The following is a 26686-nucleotide window of genomic DNA, read 5'->3' as shown; positions in this document are numbered from 1 at the left end:
TAAAGTATGTAATTTTACGAAACTCAGGACACATGTAGACTACATTCTTTGCTCACTGTATATCATTAGTCTTCTATTTACTGTTAATTGTCATCATCCATGTTTATCTCATGTTGTCAGCTCTCCAGTTCTCTTATATACAGGTCTCTATCTCCAACAATAGTCTCAGACTTATTTTTTCTTCTTGTTTTGGCTGAAGTTGCTTCCCTGGCCTAGATTACCAATTTTATTTAAAGGTCTGGTCCAAGTTATAAGTCTTCTATAGACCATTCTTTTCTAATCTCATTTTTTCTTTTTGTATTTTTCACTGATGACCTTGATCATTTGATGTCTAAAAGTTACCTATGTAAAAAAAAAAAAAAATCTCTATGTGTTCTTTCTTTTCTTTTTTTAAAAATGTTATTTATTTATTTTGAGAGAGAGACAGGAAGAGAGCGTGAGGGCTGGGGAGGGGCAGAGAGAGAGAGAGGAAGCATAAGAATCCCAAGCAGGCTCTGCACTGCCAGCAAGGAACCTGACTCAGGGCTTGATCTCATGAACCATGAGATCATGACCTGAGACGAAATCAAGAGTCAGATGCCTAACCAATTGAGCCACCAGAGCACCCTGTGTTATTTCTCTAACAAGAATTTAAGGTTATCTAGGGAAGAAACCATTCTACGAATTTCTTTTCAGTCCCTTATCTCCTAACACTGTCTGAGCCAATCATGTGTGGGTATTCCATAAATATTTGATGAATTGGATAGTAGGAAGCTATGAAAAAAATGGAAAATAGAAATCTATGGTGTATGGTAAAGCTCAACCAGGCCTATGTTTCTAATCTTCTTCCCACTAAATCTTTGAAGAGAGCCTCATTGAAGTTATAAACCTAACTTTTATCTCCTTTTTCCTTCTTGTAGAATTGGATGTGCCAATCGCAATGACCAAAGGCAAAAGCCTGTGACAGAAAAAGAGAAAATTTTCGCTATTATATCAGTGAACTTATTCTCATTAATTTGTATCTTTGTGCTAATTTTGCTTTTTATGGAGAAATATACACACAGTCTGGAGAATACTACAGAAGCCAAAGAGATATTCAGCAATACTTCATATTAAGGAAATATTGTCGTATAGATTAAAGCAAAAAGTCAGACATCTCTTAGTCAGCAGTATACATTTGAGAAACACACCCTCTCATATTTCCCTCTGTCCCAGTTACAGATTTTCAAAAAACAAAATAAAACAAACTGCGTTGGTACAGAGAATAAATTAGTCAACTACTGTTTCCTTTCACATCTCCTACATAAGGAAACTTAGTCTCTCCCAACAATTTGATAAACTTTCTAAAGTTTGACGATCAGAATTATGCAACAACTGGTTGTTTCCTTTTCTTTCTTTTGGTAGACAGGGATGTTCTCATTCCACTGTAGGATTTTCTTGAGCTTAGGTTTTCTGGTATGATATTTTTATTTTTCTCCCTTTCATTTAAACAATTCAGTTTTTCTAGTGAGTTTTTTAAAACATATATTTTTAAATGTTTATTTATTTGTTTTGAGAGAGAGAGAGCATGTGAGCATGAGTGGGGGAGGGACAGAGAGAGAGAGAGAGAGAGAGAGAGAGAAAGAATTCCTATTAGGCTCACGCTGTCAGCTCAGAGCAGGACGTGGGACCTGATCTGATGAACTGAGATCATGACCTGAGCAAAAATCAAGACAGATGCTTAACTGACAGAGCCACCCAGGGGCCCCTAAAGCATATTGTAAGTGTCACTATTTCTTTGATTTTCAATTTCACAAAACTTTTTTCCGGAAGTAGGTAGAGCAAAGTGTTCAATTTCTTATAAAGATCTTGACCTATGATGACAAGCAGATACCCCACTCTAGACAATCATAAATGCAATCGAAGGGTTTTTTTCACAAACATACTTCCCCCCTTCCCTGCTCTGGACCATATACTCAACATGGCTAGCCCCTGCAAAAGTGTAATTGCAGTGAAGTCTCATAGTTACTCTGGCCTTCAGAAAGAGAGATACAAAGAACCCCCTTATTTCTCTGCAGCATCATGGGGGCAAATCTCATCAAGTCAGTGACTCAAATTCAAAGAAATAAAAATGTTAATGCAATGCCAGTAAGGAGAATAGATTTTTATTTCAGAGATGAGATGAAGGATAGTGAATCAAGAGGCTTAACTGGGCAAGAGAGCAGGATACCTATGTCGGGTCTCTTGACGTGAAATCCCTGAAGAGAGGAATTCAGAATCAAGGTAGGGGAAAACTGCTAGAATCTGCACAACTCAAAAACAATACCCATTCTGCCATGCTGAATACATCCAAGAGAAACATAAACTTTATCTCTGTGGGCATAAACATCACACAATTTTCATCTAACATTTTGTCTGCACCTTTCTGAATCCTTCTGCCTGATGTAAATCCAGTCAAATATGGATAAGTCTATTTCAGAGAAAGAAATACCATATTGAGTCTCTTTAGAGTTGGAAAAATCTATATTGAAATAAACATTTTGATAAATATTATTATGCTGCTATAGCAGCACTTTATACAGTATAATGGAATGTAAATGGTTTCTGGCCAGTAAATTTTCTTGATAACACAAATTATCCTTATTCATTACAGCTTTATATTTTAGCCATTTGGGATAGAAGTCATTCTAAAGTGTATTATATACTGCTTTACCTTTCTAAATAGAGCATAATGATCATTACATACTCATTTTATTAATGACCTAAAGTCATGAGAATGAAGAACAATTATTATTTGGTGATATAATATAGAGGTATTATTTATAGTCTGAAGTGGGTGCATCCTTCTCAGTGACTCGTTAGTGTAGTACAGTGGGGAATCCATATTTTTATGGCACGAGACGAGAGAATACCATTCAGTAAATAAGAAGTTGAAAGGTTCAATGGTTAAAGCCTGGAGTTAATATTGAGGGGCAGACTTATAGATATACTTGCCTCATGAGACCAAAACTCAATATTACTCTGTTGTTTCAACGTGCCTCTGAGGTAGCTTCACATTTTCCTTAAAATTAAAGTAAATGGTTGGAAGTGGGAAAAACTGATACAAGAATAACATCTCCAAAAAAGAGACGGCTCAAGGTTTTCTGTTCTTTATTTTTTATTATGCCCAAATGCTGCATTCAGTGAAAATATTCTGCCCTTCTCAGAGTTGCAATCTGTTTTCAGTTATTCTTCAAAGGCCCTTGGATCACTCATCAGGATCACTGAAATTGTTTTGAAATGACAGTTGCAGGGATACTTTATATCTTGTTTAGCTCTGATGTAGTTTGGGTGATGAACAGTATCATTGTGGGTAACAAATGCCTCTTTTGAAGAAAAAAACATTGCTTTGCTGTCCAATTCCCTTAACTTGATTGTGGACTAATTCCTCTTCTCTCAGTAGAGCAAAAATGTTTAAATAGTGGTATATAGTGAGTCTTCTTATGGTGGTGTCTCAACAGATTTGCTGCACGATTCAAACTATATTTTTTAAGGTTATGTATTTATTTTTGTGTGTGTGAGAGAGAGAGAGAGAGAGAGAGAGAGAGAGAGAGAGGAAGTGAGAGTGTGCACACGTGTGAGCAGGTGAAGGGCAAAGAAAGAGAGAGAGAGAGAGAGAGAGAGAGAATCCCAAACTGCTCAGTGCTGTCAATGCAGAGCCACGCACAGGGCTTGAACCCATGAACGGTCATGACCTGAGCTGAAATCAAGAGTTGGATGCTTAACCGATGGAGCCAACCAAAAGCCCCAGGATTCAGACTATTCCTGATTTTAATTTTCCAGAAAGTTTTTCTGACCTAGTATATTTATCCAGCTGTGAATAATGTAGCATTCATGATCTCATCACACTCATTCATAAATGAAGGAGCACTGTATCCTTTCCAGCTTGCACTCTCCTTTTCTGCTTTACGCCGCTGACCTGATTTACAATGTCAAGACATTTCTGGACAGCAAAACTGCTCTCTTTGTACTTAATGTGAGATAATCTTTGTATTTAATGGGAAAACGAGCGCAAGTAAGCATTTGATCAAAGACAACTGTCACCTGACAAATAGTAGCTCTTAGCTCTTCATCCCACGCTGACTTGGTCTTTGCTAAATATATGGAATCATGTGCATTTCTCATTCCCCAAAGACGCCTGCTTTTCTAACAGCATTAAAAAGTGGCCTTGCAGAGGAATGTTCTGTGTGCTAACTAGTAATAGCTCTTTCTCTGAACCCCAAGCCCTCTTAACTGAGAGATAGATAAAACCCTATCATCTACTTCATTTTCTCTAATTCTTTTTTCCCTTTGCCTCTAAGGGAAAAAAATTAGAAAATAGTTGACAGCATATTAAGGACACAAGGCAGAGAAAAATGTAAGTTCCTGAAATGTTTAAGGGAGATGGAAATCATCTACTTTTGGGAACTGCCTCAAGGAATTGAGCTGGTGCATTAGTTATCCAAATTACCTCCTGCTTTTATCGCACAGACAATATAGAGCTGAATTGTTAAATGATGTGCACTTTTTTTTTTTCCAAGAGCAAGATTGGACACTTAATCAGGTCAATAATTATTCACGCATTAGCACAGTCTTCTTCTTAAAGTGTAACGGTGACTCACTGGGTATATAGTCATTATTACTGATTAGCAGGAAATTATTTTTGCGCATCAGTGGTTCATGTGAAAACAGCTAAATTTATTATGCTGAGTTATTTAACAGTTGGACCATGTGAGAACTCTGGTGTTACCGTTGTGATTAAATCTTTATACATACATCAGTAGATAACTATAGAAAAACTATACAGCAAGATCGGTTACACTGGAATTTTACAGCTAACATTTCCAACTTTTTGAAGTTTGTGCTCACCTTAGACATTCATAAAGCACTTCCACAATGGAGTTGCCTTATAGGTAAGTTTATCTGATAAAGAAAGAAGTGGGGAACAGAAAAGTAAATAATATGATAAAAGAGTAGAGGATAAAATATAAACCTAGAGAGTAAATGCAAAACAAAAAAAAAAGAAAAAAGAAAAAGTGAATAAAAAAGGCAGGAACAATGGAATAAGAGAGACAAAATTTTACTTAGTTTGAATTGTTAATTGAATGAGATATAATGCATCAAAAATTCTCTTTGGTTTATACCATTGATTTTTAATATACTGAATGAAAAACAATCCTACATTTCTTTTTAAAAATTTTTAATGTTTATTTGTTTTTGAGGGAGAAGGAGAGAAAGAGAGAGAGAGAGCAGGAGCAGAGAGGGGCTCTGTCAGCGCAGACTCATAAGGACTCATAAGAACTCATAAGTTCAAAGCAGGGCTTGAACTCATAAACCACAGAATCATGACCTGAGCTAAAGTTAGACTCTTAACTGAGCCACCCAGGTGCCCCCTAAATTTCATTTCAATCATTTCTTCATAGGATATATTTTGAGAAGAAAATTTACAAAACATTACCAGCATTTGTCCCCTTTGGGGATGGGTAAATGCATCTTACAAGTGGTATGTTAACTTGATCTTGTTCTTGACTGTGACCTTGCTGCATCACTACTTACTCTTATAACTCAAAATAGCACTGTTTTGAAAAAAAAATAGATATTATATATTTTTATCTGTAAACACATAAGCATATATTGCTAAAAAAGTAAAGATTTCCCTTTTAAACATACCACAATATTATCATACCGAAAAAAAAAAATGAGAAATACCCTATTAGTATTACCCAGTCTGTGTTCAAATTTTCCCAATTGTATAAAAGCTTGGTTACAACTTTTTGTTTAAATCAGTATCTAAATAAAGTGAACGCATTGCATGTATTTTTATATGTCTTCTTAGTATCTTCTGATCTGTAGTTTACCTCTCCTACTAAGTTTTGTTCTTGCAATTTGTTTGTTGAAAACCAGATTTTATATATCTTGATCTGATTCAGACTTGTTGCTTTGGGTAAAAACACTTTGATGTGGTGTTGTATCTTTCATCTGGAGACACAAAATGTTTGGTTTCCCTCTGTCTTGAGATTAGCAGTCAAGTATTTTGTTAAATTGAGTATTTGGTTTTTTTTTTTTTTTTTTTTATGAGAGAGACAGGCTAAATGCTTGTTTTTTTCCCTTTATTTACCACTTTCTAAGTAATGAAGTAGTTATCTACCATCATCAAAAGTGACTAATTTATTTTAAATATCATTTTGAACTTGTGGATTTTTTGAATTTATTTTATTAAGGTTTACTTATTGGGTGGGGGGAGGGCCAGAGGGAGAAGGAGACAGAAAGTCTCAAGTAGGTTCCTCATTGTCAGCACCAAACCCCATGAGGGGCTCTAGATCATGACCTGAGCTGAAATCAAGAGTCGGATGCTTAACCCACTGAGCCATCCAAGAGCCCCTGAACTGTGAATTTTTAACCTGTTTGATTATCATCAATCCACTGAAGTTTTCATCTTTGTTGACACACACATTGTCCATCTTTGTCTCAGATCTTATCAAGTTTGCCCCTCCATCCATTGGATATATATAACCCCGTTTTTTGGGAATCATCCCCAAAATAATCTTATCAAAGTTGTCTTTGATAGGTTCTTAGCTATCAGGTATGAACTGATGACCAGGATCATCTTTAACATGTCCTTTGCCAAACCTGGAACTAACCATTGCTTCAAATCACAAAAAGGTATTTTGTGATTGACAAAAATAAAAAAAGAAAAAAGAGAAAGAAAAGAAGGAAAGCAAGCTAGGGTTTTTTCTGTTTGCTTATTGGTTTTAACCAGTGGTTGCTTGTTGTTTCTTAGCCTTTCTCTGTTTTTAGTTGACAAGCTTATGAATATCATTTTTTTTCAGTTTACTTATTTTGAGAGAGAGAGAGACTGGGGGAGGGGCAGAGAGAGAAGGAGGGAGAGAATCCCAAGTAGGTTCTGTACTGTTAGTGCAGAGCCCAATGAGGGGCTTGAACTGGTGAGATCATGACCTGAGCTGAAGAGTCAGATGCTTAACTGACTGAGCCACCCAGGTGCCCCAAATATCATTTTCTAAGAGAAAGTAAATCGTGAGTTTATAATAAGATTTCATTATGGAATTCTAATTAACTGCATTGATTTCTTAATTTTGTGTTTCCTTTTTATGTATTTAACATTTATAAATAGTTGCTTTAACCATTTATATATATAAGTGTTTGTTTGCTTGTTTTATCTGCAGCTCTTTTTGCTAAAAAAGTAAAGATTCCCTTTTAAAAGATTACTCTTTTAAGGTAATTCCACTCAGGAAGGGCAGGTAGATCTCTGTTTTTCATTAATTGAAATTATTTTTCTTTGTTAGGTAAGTCAGAAACTAAGTAAATATATGGTAAGTTTGGTTTTACTTCTGAATTTTGAGGATTGCAGTTTTTTTATTTTAATATATTTTTACCTTATAATTATATAATATTTAATGGGTTCAAAATACATCTACAAAGCAAGTATATTCAAGGGAAGTCTAACTTCTATCATGGGTTCCCCAACCATGTTCCTCTCTCCTTCATAGACAAAGATTTTACTAATTGTATGATTTATCCTCTCATTCTCTTTTGAAACTAAACAAATATATATTCATATGACTTGTTAGATACATGTTAGCATGACTTTTTTTCCCACTTAACATTAAATCCTGGAGATTATAACTGCCTATAGCATTCTCTCTCTCTCTTTTTTAACAGTTGCATTATATTCCATTATGTGGATTTACTATCATTTATTCAGCTAGTTCCCTATTAATTACCATGTGTTTGCTTCCGATCTTTAGTTGTTACAAATTGTGCTTTAATAAATAGCCTTGTGCATAATTTTGCCCATATTTTTGCCATTATATTTTTCTTAAATGTTTATTTATTTATTGAGAGAGACAGAAAGAGAGAGAGAGGCAGAGCAGGGGGAGGGATAGAGAGAGAAGAGAGAGAATCCCAAGCAGGCTCCACACTCAGCACAGAGCCTGACATGGGGCTCCATCTCACAAACCGTGAGATTATGACGTGAACTTAAATCAAGAGCCAGACACTCAACTGGCTGAGCCACCCAGGCACCCCTGCCATTGTATTTTTGGGATAGATTCTTAGAAGTGAGATTTCTGGGTCAAAGAATAAATGCATATTCAACTTGGCTGTATTGTGGCAAATTCTTTTCCACTATTCTGCATTTTCACCTATAATGTATGGAAATGCTCTTTTCTCCACAGCTTCACCAACAGAGTATATTCTTGGCCTTTTGGAATTTTACTACACTGATAAACAAAATGATGGTATCCCCATATAGTTTGATTTGGATTTATCTTATTATGACATTAGTTTTTCATGTTTAATGGGTTTTCTGTTTACTTTTCAGTGAGCTATACGATCATATCGTCAAGCTATTTTTATGGAAAGTTGTTGACTTTTTGTTTTCTCTCTTTAAAAAAAACCTTTTTCATGTATTAAGAGTTATGGTTGGTTGCAACGGTTGTGTCCATTTCTAAATGGACATGTTTCTCTCCTTCTCTAAAGTTAGCATCCATTTCCCCACTTGGTTTGTATGAAGGTTAGGCTTGGGACCTGTTTTGGTCAATAGAATGCAGCAGAAGTGACCTTGTACCAGTTCCAAGTTGAGGCCTCGAAAGATTTTGCATGCTTCTCTCAGTTTCTTTGAATCCTACTTAGCTACCACGTGGACCAGTCTTGAAGACCTTGTTGGAGAATGAAAGTCCATATGCAGCAGAGATGAGCCATCATTGCTTAGCCTGTCTTAGACTCGGCAACATGAATGAACCCAGCAAAAAGCAAAAGAACCAAAACCCCCAAAATAACAATCTCAGAACCATGAGCTAATTTTTTCTTGTCTTAAATTGCTAAATTTTGGGGTGTTTTGTCACGTGGGAAAAACTCACATATGGATGACAGCTTTTTTTCCCTAAAGTATTGCAAACACTGCCCAGTTTGCACATTGTCTTTGGTGGCTAAACAATCTGTTTTTTTTTTTTTTAATTTGCATATCTACTTTATTTTAATTTTGCTTTTTAGTCTTGCTTTACTTATCCTTTCTGTTCTTTCCCCATGTGCAACATAGTTTTAAGTAGTAGCCATTGCATTGTACATATGATTTTTAATTTGGCTATATATCACACACAATTTCCTATGTTTCTACATGGCACTTATAATTACAAATTTTAATTACAAATCCTTTATGTCCTTAAGCTTACCATAATTTATAAATCCTTTCTTCTTGGACATATATTTTATATTTGTTGCTATTATAGATAACACTATAATGAACAGTATTTTGCTATTTTGAATTGTTTCCTTATGATAAATTATCATGAATGAAATTACTGAATCAAAGCATATAAAAATCTTTATAGTTTTTGCTATGTTTTGACATATAGTTTTTTAAATAATGTAATTTGTAATGTCATCAGCAGTAAGTACTACACTCTCCATAGTTACAGATTTTTAATTTTTTACAGATTAAGTGTGCCGTTCTCTCAAAGTAATTCTTAGAAATGCTTTAAAAATCAAAAATCAATTAAAAGTAAATCAAAAGGCAATAATAGAAGGTGTTAAACTGCAGTCTCCTGTCTGTCCCTTCCCCCCACGGTTCTCTGCTCCCCAAGTGGATGCCATCAAGTGTCTTCTCTGGTGGTTAGCCCGGTTCCAAAATAACTTATTTTGGATATCTTTCTAAGTTTTAGATATTGTGTACTGCGTATTCCTTCTATACAAACTGAAGATTTAGCTCTTTTATTTTTTTTTTAATTTTTTTTTTTTAACGTTTATTTATTTTGGGACAGAGAGAGACAGAGCATGAAGGGGCGAGGGGCAGAGAGAGAGGGAGACACAGAATCGGAAACAGGCTCCAGGCTCCGAGCCATCAGCCCAGAGCGCCACTCGGGACTCGAACTCACGGACCGTGAGATCGTGATTGGCTGAAGTCACGCTTAACCGACTGCGCCACCCAGGCACCCCAGATTTAGCTCTTTTAAATCCCTCTCATACTCTGATGTCCCTCTCACAGATACATGTCTACTCTTCCCATCAAACAAACCCAGTTTTCAACATGTAAATTGAAATCTGTATTCAGAGTTTTTAACTATCATAGTTATGCATATACTGTTTAATTCAGAACCAAGCTGAGACTTTCTGCTAAATTTCCTTTCTTGTACAACTTTTTGGCTGGTGTTTTGTGGAGTTAATTGCCCTTTATTATTTTGTTAATTTAGTTTTCTTACAGTCTTGGCCTAAATTATTCCCATCATCTTCACTTCTCAGTCCTAGTTTCCACGAAGTCAAACTTGCCAAATAAGCTCTTTATTGTCATAGGAATTTTGGAAAATTCCTGCCAGATTCAAGTCTTACCTCATCTGCTTCAGTTTGCCTGGTTTTTCTCTAAGGTTGGACATATGTCCATCATCCTCACCCTTCTTGTTGTTTTCCAGAAAATTCTCTTCACCTCTCTCCTGTGCTGGATCCATTACTTCATGGACTTCGTTTACAAAGGACATTTGTTGTTGGTTTTGCACGCCTAGCATCTGAAGCATTTTCTGTGATAGAGGAAATCCTCATTCTTATGGACAATGCAAGAAAGTAATGATTGACTTACTGTACAGTAGCTGAAAAGGCTAGATTCTCATTTTCACTGACATTCTTTTATCCAGGACACAAATGTGTGAGCTAGGATGGCTCAGTCAGATGTGTTCATGGCAGGGGCGCCTGGGTGGATCAGTCCGTTAAGCGTCCGACTTCAGCTCAGGTCATGATCTCACCGTTCGTGGGTTTAAACCGTACATTGGGCTCCATGCTGGTGGTGCAGAGCCTGCTTGGGATTTTTGCTCTCTCCTCTCTCTCTGCCCCTTCCCTTGCTCACTCTTCCTCTCTCTCTCAAAATAAATAAACTTAAAAAAAAAATATGTTCATGACAGTAACTTGGCTCATGATGTGTCAAAGAGGGGCCAGGGAGTGCTCTTTCTGAAGGCAGCAGAGGTAACAGTGTTTGTAAGGTGGGATTCTTGGTGTGGGTAGGGACAGCTCAAGGTCCCCAGCCAATACCTGCAGGGACCTCTGGTACCTAATTGCCCTCTCCCATCCCTGTGATGTTCCTGCTGCTTTCTTAGTACCACTACCGAAGCCATGCTTGACCATGTGGAGCCCTACCAGAAACTCCAGTTTGTAAATAAGTGTTTCTCCCTAATAGTTTTTCTCACGTTTGTTTCCCACCAAGTGTCTGGAGCCATGTATATCTACATTGCAATTCCCGAGGTGTCCGCAGGTAAGATCTCTGGTGGCTTTGTGTGCAAAATAAAAAGGACTGATTAATCCATTTTCAAATTTTTAATTAATTAACTTTTTGCATCCAAAATCTTTTAAATAACAAAGGGGTAGTTTTTGTAACCACGGTGAGCCCATTGAACACTGGTGAGCTCAAACTTCTGGCCCTTGGAGTGCACGTAGGGTGTAGTGTGGCTGCACAGGGTTCCTCCGGCCTTGTAAGAATGCCTGTACACGTCTCACCTTTCAGAGGAGCAGAGAGCAGGACAGTGCCATAGCGGTTGGGGGAGTCCAGGGCCAGCCGGTTGAAGGTGAGGATCTTGCCCCCACCTTGAGGATGAAGTTTCCGCACATAGCTGCTTACGGTGCAGCATGCACTCTTTTCAGTTTGGGTACCTCCTGTACACTGAGGTCACTCGTTACAGTTCCTGCACCCACAGCTTTTTTTGTCTTCCTGGTCAGGATGCTTCATCCTCCAGATCATCCAGGAAAGGGACAGAAGCAGCTGGTTTGGTGCGACTCATGAACCACCTCTTCAGCACAACTTGGTTGAAGGTGGAGTTGGTTTGTTTGGGAAGAAAACTGTACAGCCTGACCAACAGCCGTGGGTCGGTGTCCTGGCTGTCGGGCTCTTAACCTTAACCTTTTGGCCCTTGTTGTGTAGGATGCCAACTCTGATGATGGCACCTCTCCCACACCCCAACCTCAGCACAGCTCAGGAGGTGTAAAATGTTACATTTCTCTGGTGACAGTGCTGTGGAATGACTTGTGTTGTAGCCCCTCCAATGATACTCTACATTAACTGTACCTTCTGGATAAACTCTTCATCAATTAATCATCCAGGCTCCTCATCTTCTTTGGAACTAGGAACTGTGGCTGCTCTAGAGCTTGGCGATATATCGCACTTTCCTTGTTTATTTACTCCCTTGTTTTGCTGGAGACCATTCCCCAGCGACTTTCAGTAATTATATGGAAGGAGAAAAGTTTTTGAGAACACCTATATTAGAATTTTTTTTATATTCTCATAGTTGATAGTTTAGACTTAAATTTTTATTTTATTTTTTTTTTTAAATGTTTATTTATTTTGAGAGAGAAAGCGAGAGAACACAAGCAGAAGGGGGAAAAGAGAGAGAGAGAGAGAGAGAGAGAGAGAGAGATAGAGAATCCCAAGCAGGCTCTGTGCAGTCAGCGCAGAACCCAACTTGGGGCTCTATCTCACCAACTGTGACATCATGACCTAAACAGAGATCAAGAGTCGGTCGTTTGACTGAGCCACTAAGGTGCCCCTAGACTTAAATTTTTAGGTAGCAAATCAAGACTCAGGATTTTAAAAGCATTTTTACATTTGTTTTATTACTTTCAGCATTGCTACTGAGAAGGCTGATGGTACTTTTATGCCCAGACCTATGCCTGTGAATTTTGTTTCCCTTTTACCTGCAAATTTTCAGGATCTTCCCTCACTATTCAGATGATGAAATTTTGCAGTGATAGGCTTTGGTGTGAGTTATTTTGTTTTTCAATTCATTTCTGTTGGGTACTTTAAGCTCTTTTCAATGTGGAGATCCATGTATACCAGTTAAATTAGGGGGATTTTTCTTGTTTTAATTTATTTTTTTTGATAATTTTCCCTCTCATTTTCTCTGCTTTCTTTATCTAGAACTCTTATTATATAAATGTCGGATTTACTGAATCAATCTTTTTTTTTTTCTCATATTTTCTCTCCTATTTTTCTTTGCTCTTTTTTTGTTTTATTTTCTGAGAAATATCCTCAACTTTATTTTTCAATATTTATTTTATTTTTAATTTACTATATTTTAATTTGTTACGACTTTTTTTCTTCTTGTTATCTGAAATAACCCCCTTTTATGGTAGCATTCTGATTTGGGGCCATAGGTAAATGTTTCTCTCATTTCTTTAAGGACAATAAAAGATTTTAAAACTTTTGTTCCTTAAATTCACTGGTCTCTGTTGTTGTTTTTCTGTATGTTTTAATTTTCATGTTTTATACTGGAGACTCTACAACTGGCTTGTGGTCCTTGGCCTCTCATTTATATTAAGAATGAGGCAATAGGGGAGCCTGGGTGGCTCAGTGGGTTGAGTGTCTGACTTCGGCTCAGGTCATGATCTCCCAGTTCCTGAGTTCAAGCTCTGTTTCAGGCTCTGTGCTGACAGCTCAGACCCGGGAGCCTGCTTCAGAGTCTGTGTCTCCCTCTTTCTCTGTCCCTCTCTCGCTTGCACTCCCTCTCTCTCTCAAAAATAAATCAAAAAAAAAAAAAAAAAAAAAAAGAATGAGGCACTAAGAACTTTATTGGAGCCCCGTTTTCTCAGGTGGGGCTGGTTTACTGATGAATTTTACCCAGGGGAGAATTCAGGCTTTTTGTTTTGTTTGAGGGGCTCTCCCATTGTTGGTATGGGTAGGATTTAAAAAAAAAAATTTTTTTTTTAACATTTATTTATTGTTGAGAGACAGAGAGATAAAGAGATAGAGCATGAACAGGGGAGGGGCAGAGAGAGAAGGAGACACAATCCAAAGCAGGCTCCAGGCTCTGAGCTGTCAGCACAGAGCCCAACGTGGGGCTCGAACCCACAGACTGCGAGATCATGACCTGAGGTCAAACTGGACGCTCAACTGACTGAGCCACCCAGGCACGCCAGGATTTTTTTTTTTTTTTTAATCTAGTTTTTCCTTCTTTTTCCTGTTTGGGGGATTTAGATATGGATGTTAGTATTACAGGTACCAGGATAGTCAAGGGACTGGTGGACTCAGTGTTTAGTAAATAAGTTACCACTCAAATTCTATTTTTAGTACATTACTTACCTCTTCCCTCACCTATGCTTTATATCCTTAGATAAGATCCTCCATTGTTCAGCTTTTCCAGAGACTAAACCCTTTATCTTTAGCAGAGGTAGGAGAGAGATAATTACTTGGCTGCTTGGGATACAAGAAAATATAGCAGCTCTTTTTAAAGACTTAGCCACTTATCTTGCATTCTGCTCTGCCTTGCATCTTCACTGAAGTAACTGATCCCTTCAATTCTTCAGGCTCCTGTGGTGTGAAACAGCTACATTCTTGCTGTTAATCCCTCTTCTCTCACACACACATAAACATCTCCATTCAGGTCTCCTAAATTAGTAATAACTGCCTAGTTGGCTTCCAGTTTCCAAAATTATTTAATGTCTCTTTTCTACAGTGCTCCAGTTTCTTTCTTCCTTCCTTTCTCTTTCTCTCTCTTTTCTTCCTTCTTTCCTTCCTTCATTCCCTGCTCCCTCCTTTCTTTGTTTTTCCTTCCTTCCTTCCTTTTTCTCTTTCTTTCTTTCTTTCTTTCTTTCTTTCATTTTACACTTTGTGAGCCCACCCTTTTTTAATTACTATATATTTTTTTGAGTTTAGATGGATCAGAAATAAATGTATATGTTAGATTCACAAAGTTTAACCAGAAAATTCTAAGTATGTTTCTTTCTTTTGTTTTCATTTTCCTTTATTGGAGAGAGAGAGAACGAGTGGAGGAGAGGGGCAGAGGGAGAGAGAGAGAGTCTCAAGCAGGCTCCACACTGAACATGGAGTCTGGCATAGGACTTGATCTCACAACCCTGGGATCATGACCTGAGCTGAAATCAAGTCAGACACTCAACCGACTGAGCCACCCAAGAGCCCCTAAGTAGGTTTCTTTGTAAGTAAAAATCAAGGTACTGAAAGATCCTTCTGTGGGCAGATTGGATACCAAAATACTATAGTGGGAATGGAAATTTGGAATTGTATAAATTCTCTCCCTGGGTGTTTTCATGTATCTACTCTTCATAAATTGGCATTTGTTAAGATTGGTTTATTCTAGAATTATATCTTTCTGCTTTTGCTTTTACTGTACTCAGTACTAGAAATGTATTGTTATTATTTTATCTTATAGGCCTCACTTCTTTTTCTATGGATAAGATCATTATTAACAAAGGATTATAACTCTCATCACTCACATTCCAAATTCTAGCTCTGTATTTTCTAACTTAGGGGAGTACATTAATTGAATCTGTGCTCCTGAGGTTACTCTCCCACAATATCTATTCAGAAATACCTCTTTTTCTTCACCCTCTGAAGTTTTATTTCCTTTATAATATAATTTTGTTGTAAGATAATAAGCATATGTTAGATAATATTTGTGTAATTCTTATGCATTATTAGTTATGCAAATAAGGCATTCTATCCCCCTATTTTCCTTTTTAATCAACAACAAATTTTAAGTGTTTAGTCAATATTAAACATGTAGATAGAGGGGAAACAAGAGTCCAGAAAGGTTAGGCATTGAAAATTTATCAGGCATAGAGATGCAAAGAAAGAAGAATAGAAGAAAAAATAACACGGTAGCCATTATAGGTCAAGTTATCTTCTGAGGTAAAAAAAAAAAAAAAAAAAAAAAAGATGTTTATTTTCATTTAACTACATTATATAGCATATATAGTCTTAATTTTTTTCTTCTTTCAAAATGAAATGTTGGAAAAATAGTGCTAAATAATATATATTGTTACAAGGTCACCAATGAAATCCAAAACTTCATACCTAACAGTGTTTCCTTAAGAGGTTGGTCTCCATGGGACCAGAAGACAGAGTATATTGCATATTTTGTTTCCAATTTTCATGGAACACAAGTAAAGCATTTGCCTACATGTATAAATACCAATAGACTACTTGAAATGGAGAATTCCTTTCTATAGAAGTCCGTACAATTTCATGCTGACATCCCTCTGCCTATGAAACTCTGTAGGGAAAAGAGTTGGCAGAATTACCTTTAGAAGTCTCATTAATCTATTTATCACTTACATGTTATCAATGACTTGCTTCATTGTGAAAAGCACTGATCAAAATGCCTATCCTATAATAGCTTTAAATGAAAACAAAACAAGTTATACAAGATAGAAGAAAAATGAATACATTATTTTTCCGCCTTAGACATACAAGGTATACTTTTGAGTAAATAAAAGATTACTAAATGCCTTCTGGCTCTGTTGCTAGCCCAGTGTTACCATGACCACTATTATCTAGTTAAAGAATGTTTGCTTGTTCTTGAGTGAGATGACTTAAAGCAAATCATTTTTGTTTCCAGATTAGAAGCTTGTTCTATGGAATCACCTCCCACCCCTCTTTGTGTTTGGACTAGCAAATCTATTTTCTTTCATATATTTTATTTGTCTGATTCAAGAATCAAAACCCTAGATTCTTGAAGACAGTAGATTCATAAATCAATGGGTATATTGGAAATGGATGTTTTAACTTTCATTATCATGCTTCTTTCTTTGGAGAGGATCGATGTTTTAACTTTCTTTTTAAGTGCTTCTTTCTTTCTAATGCTTTAGGCTTCTTATTCTAATCCTAGAAGCACCTTGCTCTAGTCACTGAATCATTTGCTTTGCATTGATTCAATGTAAGATACTTTTTTACATTCTGCACATGTAAAATTTTCCAGAATAGGTCCTTAAAAATGTCCACATTTTTAAGATTTAATATTCTATTTTAAGAGAAAAAAGTGCAGTTTTGTCCTCCATTTTTATTTTGCAAATACTTCCTATCTTTACTCTGTCTTCACCAAATTACATGAATACTTTTTTTTTCCCCCCCTTTCCAGGCTATCTGCTGCTATATGAACAGGGATTCTCTTTTACCTCACTACTGTATTTCAATCAGCCAACAGCCTATCTTTCAATAATTGATTCATCATAGAACACACTGACCCTACCCTTCTGGAAAGGACACACATTTCCCACATTGTACAGTATTGATTTAATATTTTAATTGTTGGAATTGAGAATTGAAAAATGATTGTTGCTTTTTCAACCAGAGTGGTATATGTGCAGAAAATAATAACAGTAATGCCTTATTTTACTAATTTAAAAATTAACCCCACCCTTCCACCACAAACACATACATTGGGATATCCATCTCTGATATTGGAACACATCTACTAGTAATTTAATTGGAAACTCTCCCTGTCTTCCTCCTTTCTTTCTTTCATCCCTCCTCTCCTTCCTCTTTCCCTTCCTTTATTTAATTTAAAAATTTTTAAATTTAATTTTTGAGAGACAGAAAGAGCGAGCAGAAGAAGGGCAGAGAGAGGTAGAGAGAGAATCCCGAGCAGGCTTCACATTGTCCACACGGAGCCTGACTTGGGGCTTAAACCCACGTACCATGAGATCATGACCTGAGCAGAAACCAAGAGTTGGACGCTTAAGTGACTGAGCCACCCAGGTGCCCCATCCCTTCTTTTGTTTATTTTTCTTTCTTCATGGATGATAACATAATGATAATATGTCTTAGAATCAATGCAGACTTTAATCTGAAAACATAGCATAGCTACAATCACTCAAACTTATACATCTGGTAAATGGTAGCATTTGAACTGATATTATCTTAGTCCAAAGAGTGGACTTCACATAAACTTTGCATAAACTAAAGTTTCATTTGTTCACTATATGTGAAGTATACCTGAACAGAGCTCTGAAGTTGTAAAATAGAATCATATATGTTAAAGATGGAAGAAATTTAGAAGACATCTATTCTACATCCCTTATTTTGTAGATTAGAAAATAACTCCAGGTAGGTTAAGTGATTTCCTCCAGGTATTACATTTTGGAAATTTGCAGGCACAGGGCTAGGACAAAAATCATACATACTTGTAGTAACAAATTTGAATACCATAGATATACATAAAGAAAAAGTGAAATTGTGCTCCATCTTAACCTGGAAAGATTTCACGTTTCAGAGATACAACATTTACCCTACAGTTTTCAGATCATACTGAAAAATAGGAACCATGATGAAAGTATCTGTAAATGTAATTCTTTAAAATTATTTTGGAAGTCCAAAGGAAAATATTGCCGCACATACAACTCTTCTAATGTGTGCCCTAATACTTTTATTAAAAGAGGAAGAATTGATATATATAACAAAGACTTTCATAATAATTCCTACTATGTACGAAGAATTCCTTATGTATTAACTTGTTTAGTCCTCATCAGAAAGTTTTGAAGTGAGAACTAGTACCTCTGTTGCCATTTTATGAAGGAAGTAACAAGAGTTTGGAAAGGTCGAGCAACTTACGAGAGGTAAGAATGGGACAATTGACGACTCAGACTCTTTGGCAGTGAAGATTTGAGTCGCTCAAACCCTGGCTAATTGAGGTTCTGGCTGATGGTAGAGGTAATGACCAATGGGTAATGGAAGAAGGAAGCCAAAGATATTAATTAAAGGCATTAATTAATTAAAATGACCAGTTACAGAAATGAGGACTATAGAAGCTTCACAAGATTTTTTGGACAGGTGTACGTGAGTGTGTGTGTTCGTTTGTATGCTAACCACTTTTTTCGACTCTTGCTTTCTCTTTATGTTAATTAGACACCTGCTATTGGTGGTTACATTTACAATTTTGACTTCAGGTAACAGTGGGACTGTTACTGAATTTGAGGAACAATTAATATAGCTAGTAATGGATGCAATGACTTGTCAGACTATTTCTCATTTGGGGGAAAAGATAAAATCTTCTCTTTTAAGAAGGATAATGGTACATTGTTACATAAAGTTGTTTTGCTATATGAGGTTGTTTTGTTGCTGTATGGAAGCTAAAGCCAGGGGCAAGGAAGTCCAGAGTCAAAGGAGTGGGCTGTACTCCTTTGTCTATCTATTGCCTATCAGCTCTAATTGACCTTTTTGCCTGCTCTGTGAAAATGGATCTGGGCCTTTTGCCAACTGACACAATGTTAAGTTTTGTGGCTAAAGAGCGATGGAGAGAAAATGTAGGTAGAAATGGTTTTGTTTTCTGGTTTTGGAGTGTTTGATCCCATGGCATGGATAGCTTCTTTACTGCTCAGCTTCTGAAATTCCTCTGGTGGGCAGTTGCACCTCCAGCAGCCAACTTCCGTGTGGTGGGTAGAGTCTTCAGCATTGGGCTCCTGCAGGTCGTGGCAGCCAGCAGCACCTAGTAGACAAAGGCTACCACTTGGGTGGTTTGGTAGTGAGAGGCACCTCTCTGTGAATAGCTTTCACCCACGTTTTAGAGCTCGTTTCCAGCAATTTCTGCCAGCTAAGCATCACAGCAAATTCTGTGCCATTCAGTGGGTCACAGCTACACCCTCTACTATGAGGTCTGTATCTCAGCCCTGGGGGATGGGGGATAGTGTTCTCTCTCAGCAATAGGGGTAGTCATTGCTCCTTATACCTGTTGTTCCTATAATTTTTAGAGGTCTCTTTACTTTTTACTAGCCAATATCTTCTTATTCCAATCCCTCATTGTAGTTAATAGTTCATTATATTAAATTTCCCCTTTTTAAATTACTGTGTGATTACTCTCTCTTGATTAAATTCAAGGCTGTCTGACCTCAATTTCCATGCTTTTAAACCACTACCCTGTACTACTTTTTACCATTAACAGAGATCATTCAAAGCTGATAATAATGTGGCCTTGAATTTTTAACAGCTAAATAATTAATAATTAGGGTAGTAGAATCATAACATTTAAAGGTGGGGAAGAACATTAAAAATAACTCAGTCCAGTATCTTTTTTATTCAGATATGGAAATGGAGGCCAAAATAACTAAAATTATGCTGAGATCCATATTTTGCCTTTTTTGGTATCACTATTACCTATCATAGAGCCAATATTTATTAAGTATGATTTCAATTAAAATGAGTGAATATACTAGAAAACATTTATTGAGCACCTTGCCAGTAGCTACAAGTGGAGTGGTGATTTAGATAGAGTTGTTTCCTTCCATAGGTTTTCAGTCAAGTAGCAAATTTGAGATAAGAATAACAACTTTGTTTAAATCTAATCCTTCTTTGCTTTGGATATTATCGCCAAGCTGGTTGTGGGTTGAAATCAAAAGACAGTTTTCTTTGTGCAGTCTTTGTACTCATTCTAAGGCTGTATAAGGATAAGCATCATGTGGACATATTTAGGCTTAACTTTAATATAGCTATTAGAACCTGTTATCTTCTGGAACAAGTTTTGTGTAGTTACTCTAAAAGCTTAATTCCCAAAGCACACGTTTATGATTTTATTTTTGTACTTATGGGGACAACATATTTACACAAAAATTCCAAAATCTCTTTGGATTTTAATTTAGCAGGAACCTTCTTACTTCACTTTCTGGAATGATGGATGACAAGAAATACGACCACGATCTAGTAGTTTGTGACATATCTTGAATATGTAGCTCATGGAATTTTAATAATAAGCCATGGCTGATTTTGTTTATGAGTTCTGATAACTTTAGAAATTGAATAAATAAATGTCTGTCTTTAGCACATCTTCATCATTGGGGGGCACTGTGTATCAGAGCATTTAACAAAAGTTAGAATAAGTCCTACGTTAAAAAAATAGAATTTCTAATAATATATTTTATGTAGATAAAGTTTTTTGTGTGATAAAAAATTTTTCTTATGTAACATTCATTAGCACACAACCAAACTGAAGGAGATCAGAAATTTAGTGGCTCTTTTCATCCCATTTCATAATTTTAAAATATATTGAAAAGCTAAGAAAAGTGAAAGTTGCTGGACTCTGAGAACAAACAAACAAACAAATAAACAAACAATACTTTTATTAAATAGTGGTTGTAATGTTCCCTTGTTTCATATCATGAAGTCGTAATTTTAACCATTCACTTCGTGTCCAGTATCATCACCTTTATATTTGTGTTAATACCTAAATTGGTGACTAAATTTAATATCCAGGACATCATGAATATTTTTGAGAGTATCACCTTTTCTGCTTTCTTTTCCTTCTCTGTCTTACATTTCTGTGTCCATTTCTTCATATTTCTCTGTTCTTAAACTTGCTTCCCTTAGCACACACTTACTTCTTGCCTGACCAGGGTTTCTGCTGACCTCTGAAAAGTCATGGCAGACATATATTCTGCACGGATATAAGAGAATAAGGATTTAGTCCCTTGCTTCTACTGATCCTTCCAGAGATCATTCTTCATGGTACTTTAAAATGTTTATCCTAAAAATAATTAAAAACTAATGTGACTAGAGTCTTAAAAAATAAAAACCTTTTATGATCTATAAACAAGGGAAACCACATGTTCCATCTTCATGTATTTTCTTCCAATTTTTCAATGCGTTTTGGAGAAATAATTCGGAAAAATTCTGAAGGAAGTGGGCTGCACTTCAATGAACTGTGAGAACATTTGAACATGTTGCACATACTCTGGGGAGGGCAGCAGACGGAGGCCCTGCCTGTTACATTCTTTGCCAGTGAGAACATGCACCTCTCTTATGATTGACCTGGAGGGATCACAAAGAAAGAGAGACAAACCTGCCTCACAAGATTCATTCAGTGAGGAGTGGAAAAAAGGGCTGAAACTTGTCTTCGTCACTGGCATAATAATTGCTAAATATGGAATCCATAAAGAAATGATGAAAATCTGGGATGATGATATAAATAATTTCTGGAAATATCCATCATTCACCTGTAAAAGTAAATCAATACTATATTTGGATCTTAATGCATTAAGAATGATGCAATCTTCAATTAAATTCTTTTCTACATCGGGGTGATAGCCACCAATGTGACTTTCAAGTTGCTAGCGTGTTTGGCTTACTGTCAACGGTCATTCAAAATACTTGTTAAGCGTAGCTTTCTAAAAATGTTCATAATAGCAAATCTAATGCTAAGTTGAGAGAGATTTTTCTAGGATGGAGAGTTTTGTTTTTTCCCTAGTCATAATGGCAGGGTGAATTCTATGACCAGGTTTACTGCTTTCAGCATAACGATGTTGGCCAACATGAATTGACATAGTACAAATCAGTGGTGGTCAGTGTGGATTTTGAAGTCATCTATTTTGCATATTTTAACATCTTGTAATAAAAAGGTCTATGACTAATATTTATATTTGAAAAGCCTTTTTATGTGAGACACATTAGTAATTATTTCTGGCCTTAGAGTCCACAAAGAGATAAGCTATTTTGAAAGAAAAATTAAACAGAATGTTCATGTATCTGTTTAGATGATAAAATAGCTTAATGGTTTTCATGAAACATATTTAAGATATATTGCTTTGAGGCAATGCTTATATTTATATAATGGTGACGTTACATCCCTAATAAATATTTAAGCAACTTGGTTCCTGGTGAGCACCCTTTACTGAAGTTACCTGGATATCTAAATTTAGCAATTGGAGTATTTTCTGGGGTTGTAAGCAGACCTTGACTATAATTTCAGTTTAGATATTTTTGCATAATTATTTTGAAGTTGACATAATGGAGGAAACAAAAAGCACATGTGTGTGGGAGACAGAGACAGGAGAAAAAACAAGACAATATTTTAAAATAGCGTTTGACAGCTTACCAGGAAAAAAAATTACCCATAAATGTTAACAAACAACAATAATAACAACTTATGCAGGGTTTTAAAAATTATGATACATCTATTCTTTATCATTCTTACAGTGCGCAATAACTTTAACAGGATATATGTATTTGGTTTTTATTATAAGATTCACTTTGGGACCAATCATTTCACTGAAGAGGTGAGTCTGTTTTTAATGTACTTGCTCAGAGCAATACAGTTTTTAAAATTTGCTATTTATTTGGGACTAATTGCCACCCCTAATTTAAAGAGAAGAAAACAAAAGAAATAAGTTTTTCCTAGCTAGACTGTTACGTGAACTATAAACTTAGGGCTCGAATGAATTTGATACTTGCATAGTTCAGTATTATCCCTGTTACAGAGGAGGATACTTACGTCCTGAGAGGTGGCCTGACTTTCACAAATGCTCCTTGGAGGCATGGTTGGGAGTGAGAGGTGAGGCCTTTGTAGCCTTGCTCATTTGCCTGGTGAATCCTACTTGGTGAAGATGAATTTGTTCTCCTTGTTTTGTTTATTTTAAGCCCTTTGTATTTGTACATCTGATGCAAGCAAGTATTTTATCACAACAACTTCATTTATTATCTATTTCTAATAATATGCATGGCCAACCAACACTTTAAAACATTTTCATTTTCTGTGTTAAATTCTTTTTAAAATCATAATTTAAAAATGGAGTATTTCCAAAACACTGTCTTTTAAGTATCAAAACAAAGAAATAGGGAAGAGAAGGCAGATTATCCTGTGATTACAACAAATAAGAAACAAGGAATGTTGATCAGGGCCTCTTCTAAATACACCTGAAATTTTTTAAATGACTTTGGGTAAGTCCCTTAAGCTATTAGCACTTCTATTTCTTTATTGCAAAAGGTAATAATAGCTGTCCTCTGACTGTTAACCTTTAACCAATATGTTGTGCACTCATTGATTCTTCTTCGATTGAAATATTAAAATCCTTGATGTGTCTTTGTTTATGATTGGGCTGAATACTTTTTACTATCCTTCCAGCAGGGCTGTAGAAAGAAGACTGAAAAATAGATGAAATTTAATTCTCACATTGGAATTTCAGTTATGACTATGAACTTTTCTTAAGAATCATTTGATCAGGGGCACCTGGGTGGCTCAGTCGGTTGAGCTGTCTGACTTCGGCTCAGGTCATGATCTCGTGGTTCGTGAATTCGAGCCCCGCGTTGAGGTCTGTGCTGACAGTTAAGAGCCTGGAGCCTGCTTTGGATTCTGTGTCTCCTTCTCTTTCTGCCCCTCCCCTGCTCATGCTCTGTGTCTCTCTGTCTCTCAACAATAAATAAATGTTAAAACAAAACAAAACAAAAATTCTAAAAAAAAAAAAAAAAAAGAAGAATCTTTTGATCAAATGCAGCTAGTGGATGGCAGAGGTTATCATACAATGAAACTCTGTGATCTCTAAGTCACTGGCTTTCAAAGGATGGTCCCCTAACCTGAAACACTGTCACCTGGAAACTTGTTAGGAAAGAAATACTTGGGTCTTATCCCAGGCATACTCAGTCAGAAAGTTGAGGCCCAACTATTTATGTTTTAACAGGTTCTACATCTAATTTTGACATATGCTAATATGTAAGAACCACTACTCTAAACTAGAACAAACGAAAATAAGACAGACTCCTAGAAGTCAAACCATCTCAGACTTGGCAGCAAAATTTATGTTATATGGTGTATATACTTTTTGATGTTTGCACAGGAAGACAAGAGATTTGTGTTAAGTCTACATTGATTGCTTATGCTGACTTTACCACTGAAAATGTTGAAAGAAGTCAGGGAAATCCTAAAGTTTTGATAAGGTATTGAAAATAGCAGAAGGAGGTCATTAAGGAAAATATGGTTGCTGCTGAGATGTAGATGTTAGAATCTAATAATTTGTTCTGTGCACAAATGAAAGCTAAGAAAGGGTGCAGGGCATTCTGAAAGATTTAGCACATGTCACCAGATTATGATCATCTGAAAGTGTCACTCACATTCAGCATTTGTTTTTATAAATAAAAGTTTGATTTGGTATTAAATTAATGATAATCTTGAGGTTTAATTTAGTTCTTTGAGGTTGAGAAAGTCAAAGAAGCCAGAAGAATTTGCTTCATTACAAAGATATTAATGTTTTATACACTTTATACTGGTAGCAATTTTTTTATAGTGGAAATAATTATGTTTTAGTGAAGGGGAATTATAAAATCAAGCTACTTTCATGTTGGACAAAGTTATTTTTATACTTGTGGCAGTTTGAGCTACATTGCTGATACTAGCATAGAAGAGGGATATTGGCAAATATATTCAAGACTTAGTGTGAGCACTGCTGGTTGTATACCACTGGTTCTCAAAGTAGTTGTTTTGGACAAGTGAGGGCAAAAAAGTAAGTTGGTTACAATTATCTGGAAGTCTTATTCTAACTTACTCATGTTCTTCAACATCTTGCATTCCCCAACATCCATTTTATACTGAATTCATAAGGAAAAATGACTTAAATTATGTTAAATCTAAGAAGAATTGGTCTTTAAGAATACCTTAGTTATTTGCATTATCATCTCATCTGTAATATACATGTTATCTGTTCAAAGTAGGAGGAAAATATTACAGATGGGTTAAACTTCAATATCATATGTTTCTGTGAAAGTGGAAGAAGGGAAGCCCAGTAATTTCACACTGATTTTATTTTTTAATCTCTTTTGTAGAAGCTATCAGAACTTTTCTACCTATAAAAGATTTTTTTCCTCTTCAAATGTGTCTACCTTTCTGTTCTAAATCAAACCATAAAGGATATTAAATGAGACTGTGAGTGTTGGAGAGGTCGGAAAGCCTGCCTTGGTCAATCAATATATCTTTGTAAAGAAGATGCCTCAAACTATGAAGTCACCTATTGATTGTTTAAAACCCTACTGTTGCCCCCAATCCTTTTGATTTATTATCAGTAATGGAATGATGTAAGTTTGCTAATATCCAGTTTCTTTAGGATACCGGTTTTCTGAATTGAAGTTAAAGACCACTTTACACTTCTGAATTTGGGAAGCTGGTTAAACGAGAGGTGGAGAGCCTTCTTCATCTGATCTTCAGTGAGCTGCTATCAGTGATCTTTAGATTTGATTAACCTCTTCTTGTCTATCAGCTCCCTGGGTAGTTCCACCCAACCAAATTTATTGTTCTGGTCAGGGTCCTTGGTCAGCCTCACTTCTTGCTTGGCCCTGTTCTTCCTCTGGTGTTCTCTTAGATCCATAGGCCCTGTTGCCCTCCTTTCAACGTCATCAGCTGCTTTCAGGTTAAGTCAGAGCAAGACCTTTTTTTAAAGTCCTAAGTCTGTTCCTGAAAACATACTCAAGGCAGAGATAATGCTGAGACAAGGCACAGCCAGTGTCGACGTAACAATTGTATATGTTGAAACTGAGGAACACAATACACTTTTAGAAATAAGATACATATGATGCAGAGGTGGAACACAGGATCCCCCAGAAGAGATCAAGTCATTTGTAACATGGCATTCTGTTAGCATCCTTCTCAACCTTTGTCTGTTTCCTATTACTTGATTCCTGTCTTAAAAGTGTGTTATGAAGACATGGTCTGTGGCTGTTTGGTTTTATCCATGTAGTGCCTAACGTGCAAGTCCTTAAGAAATATGAGCTGGAGGAGTTTTGAAGAAGGAAATAGCACAGAGAAATGGGGGGAACAAAGAGATCTTCATCATGTTACATAGGTTGAATTTGAATAATTCAATTGACTATCTATGGGTAATAATCTATGGAACCATGGGTAGTACGTGGACAGAGAGGAGATTGTCTGATAATCCCAGTGAGGGAAGCAGCGCAGGCCCAGGGAACATGGTCAGAGTGTAAAGGGTGTTCTGTAAAGGATGATCACAGGAGCAGAGAGTTCCTGTGTGGAATAGTAGAAGATGAGGTTAAACACATGAAGTGGACAGATGATGGAGAGCTTGGCTTAGTGGTGTGCTGGAACTGGTTTGAATTGTTTCATGAGAGCCTATTATGTCTCTCTTTCCACCTCCAGGAAATCAGCTATGATGAGAGTGTTCGCACTACAGAAATCTGCAAATGGTACAAATTAGGACACCTCCACACTCCTAAACACAC

The 26686-nt window shown here is 36.3% G+C and overlaps 1 pseudogene; it reads right to left on the bottom strand.

The window, feature by feature from the left end:
* Positions 1 to 11206: 11206 nt before the first annotated feature.
* On the bottom strand, positions 11207 to 25818 carry LOC121036507 (ribosomal protein L18-like; annotated as a pseudogene).
* Between the last annotated feature and the right edge of the window lie 868 nt (positions 25819 to 26686).

This window comes from Herpailurus yagouaroundi, unplaced genomic scaffold (genome assembly GCF_014898765.1).
Source record: "Herpailurus yagouaroundi ecotype Mexico unplaced genomic scaffold, PumYag 162, whole genome shotgun sequence".
NCBI classification, from domain to species: Eukaryota; Metazoa; Chordata; class Mammalia; order Carnivora; family Felidae; genus Herpailurus; species Herpailurus yagouaroundi.
Note: the sequence above shows the minus strand (reverse complement) of the source record. Positions and strands in the feature narration are given on the sequence as shown.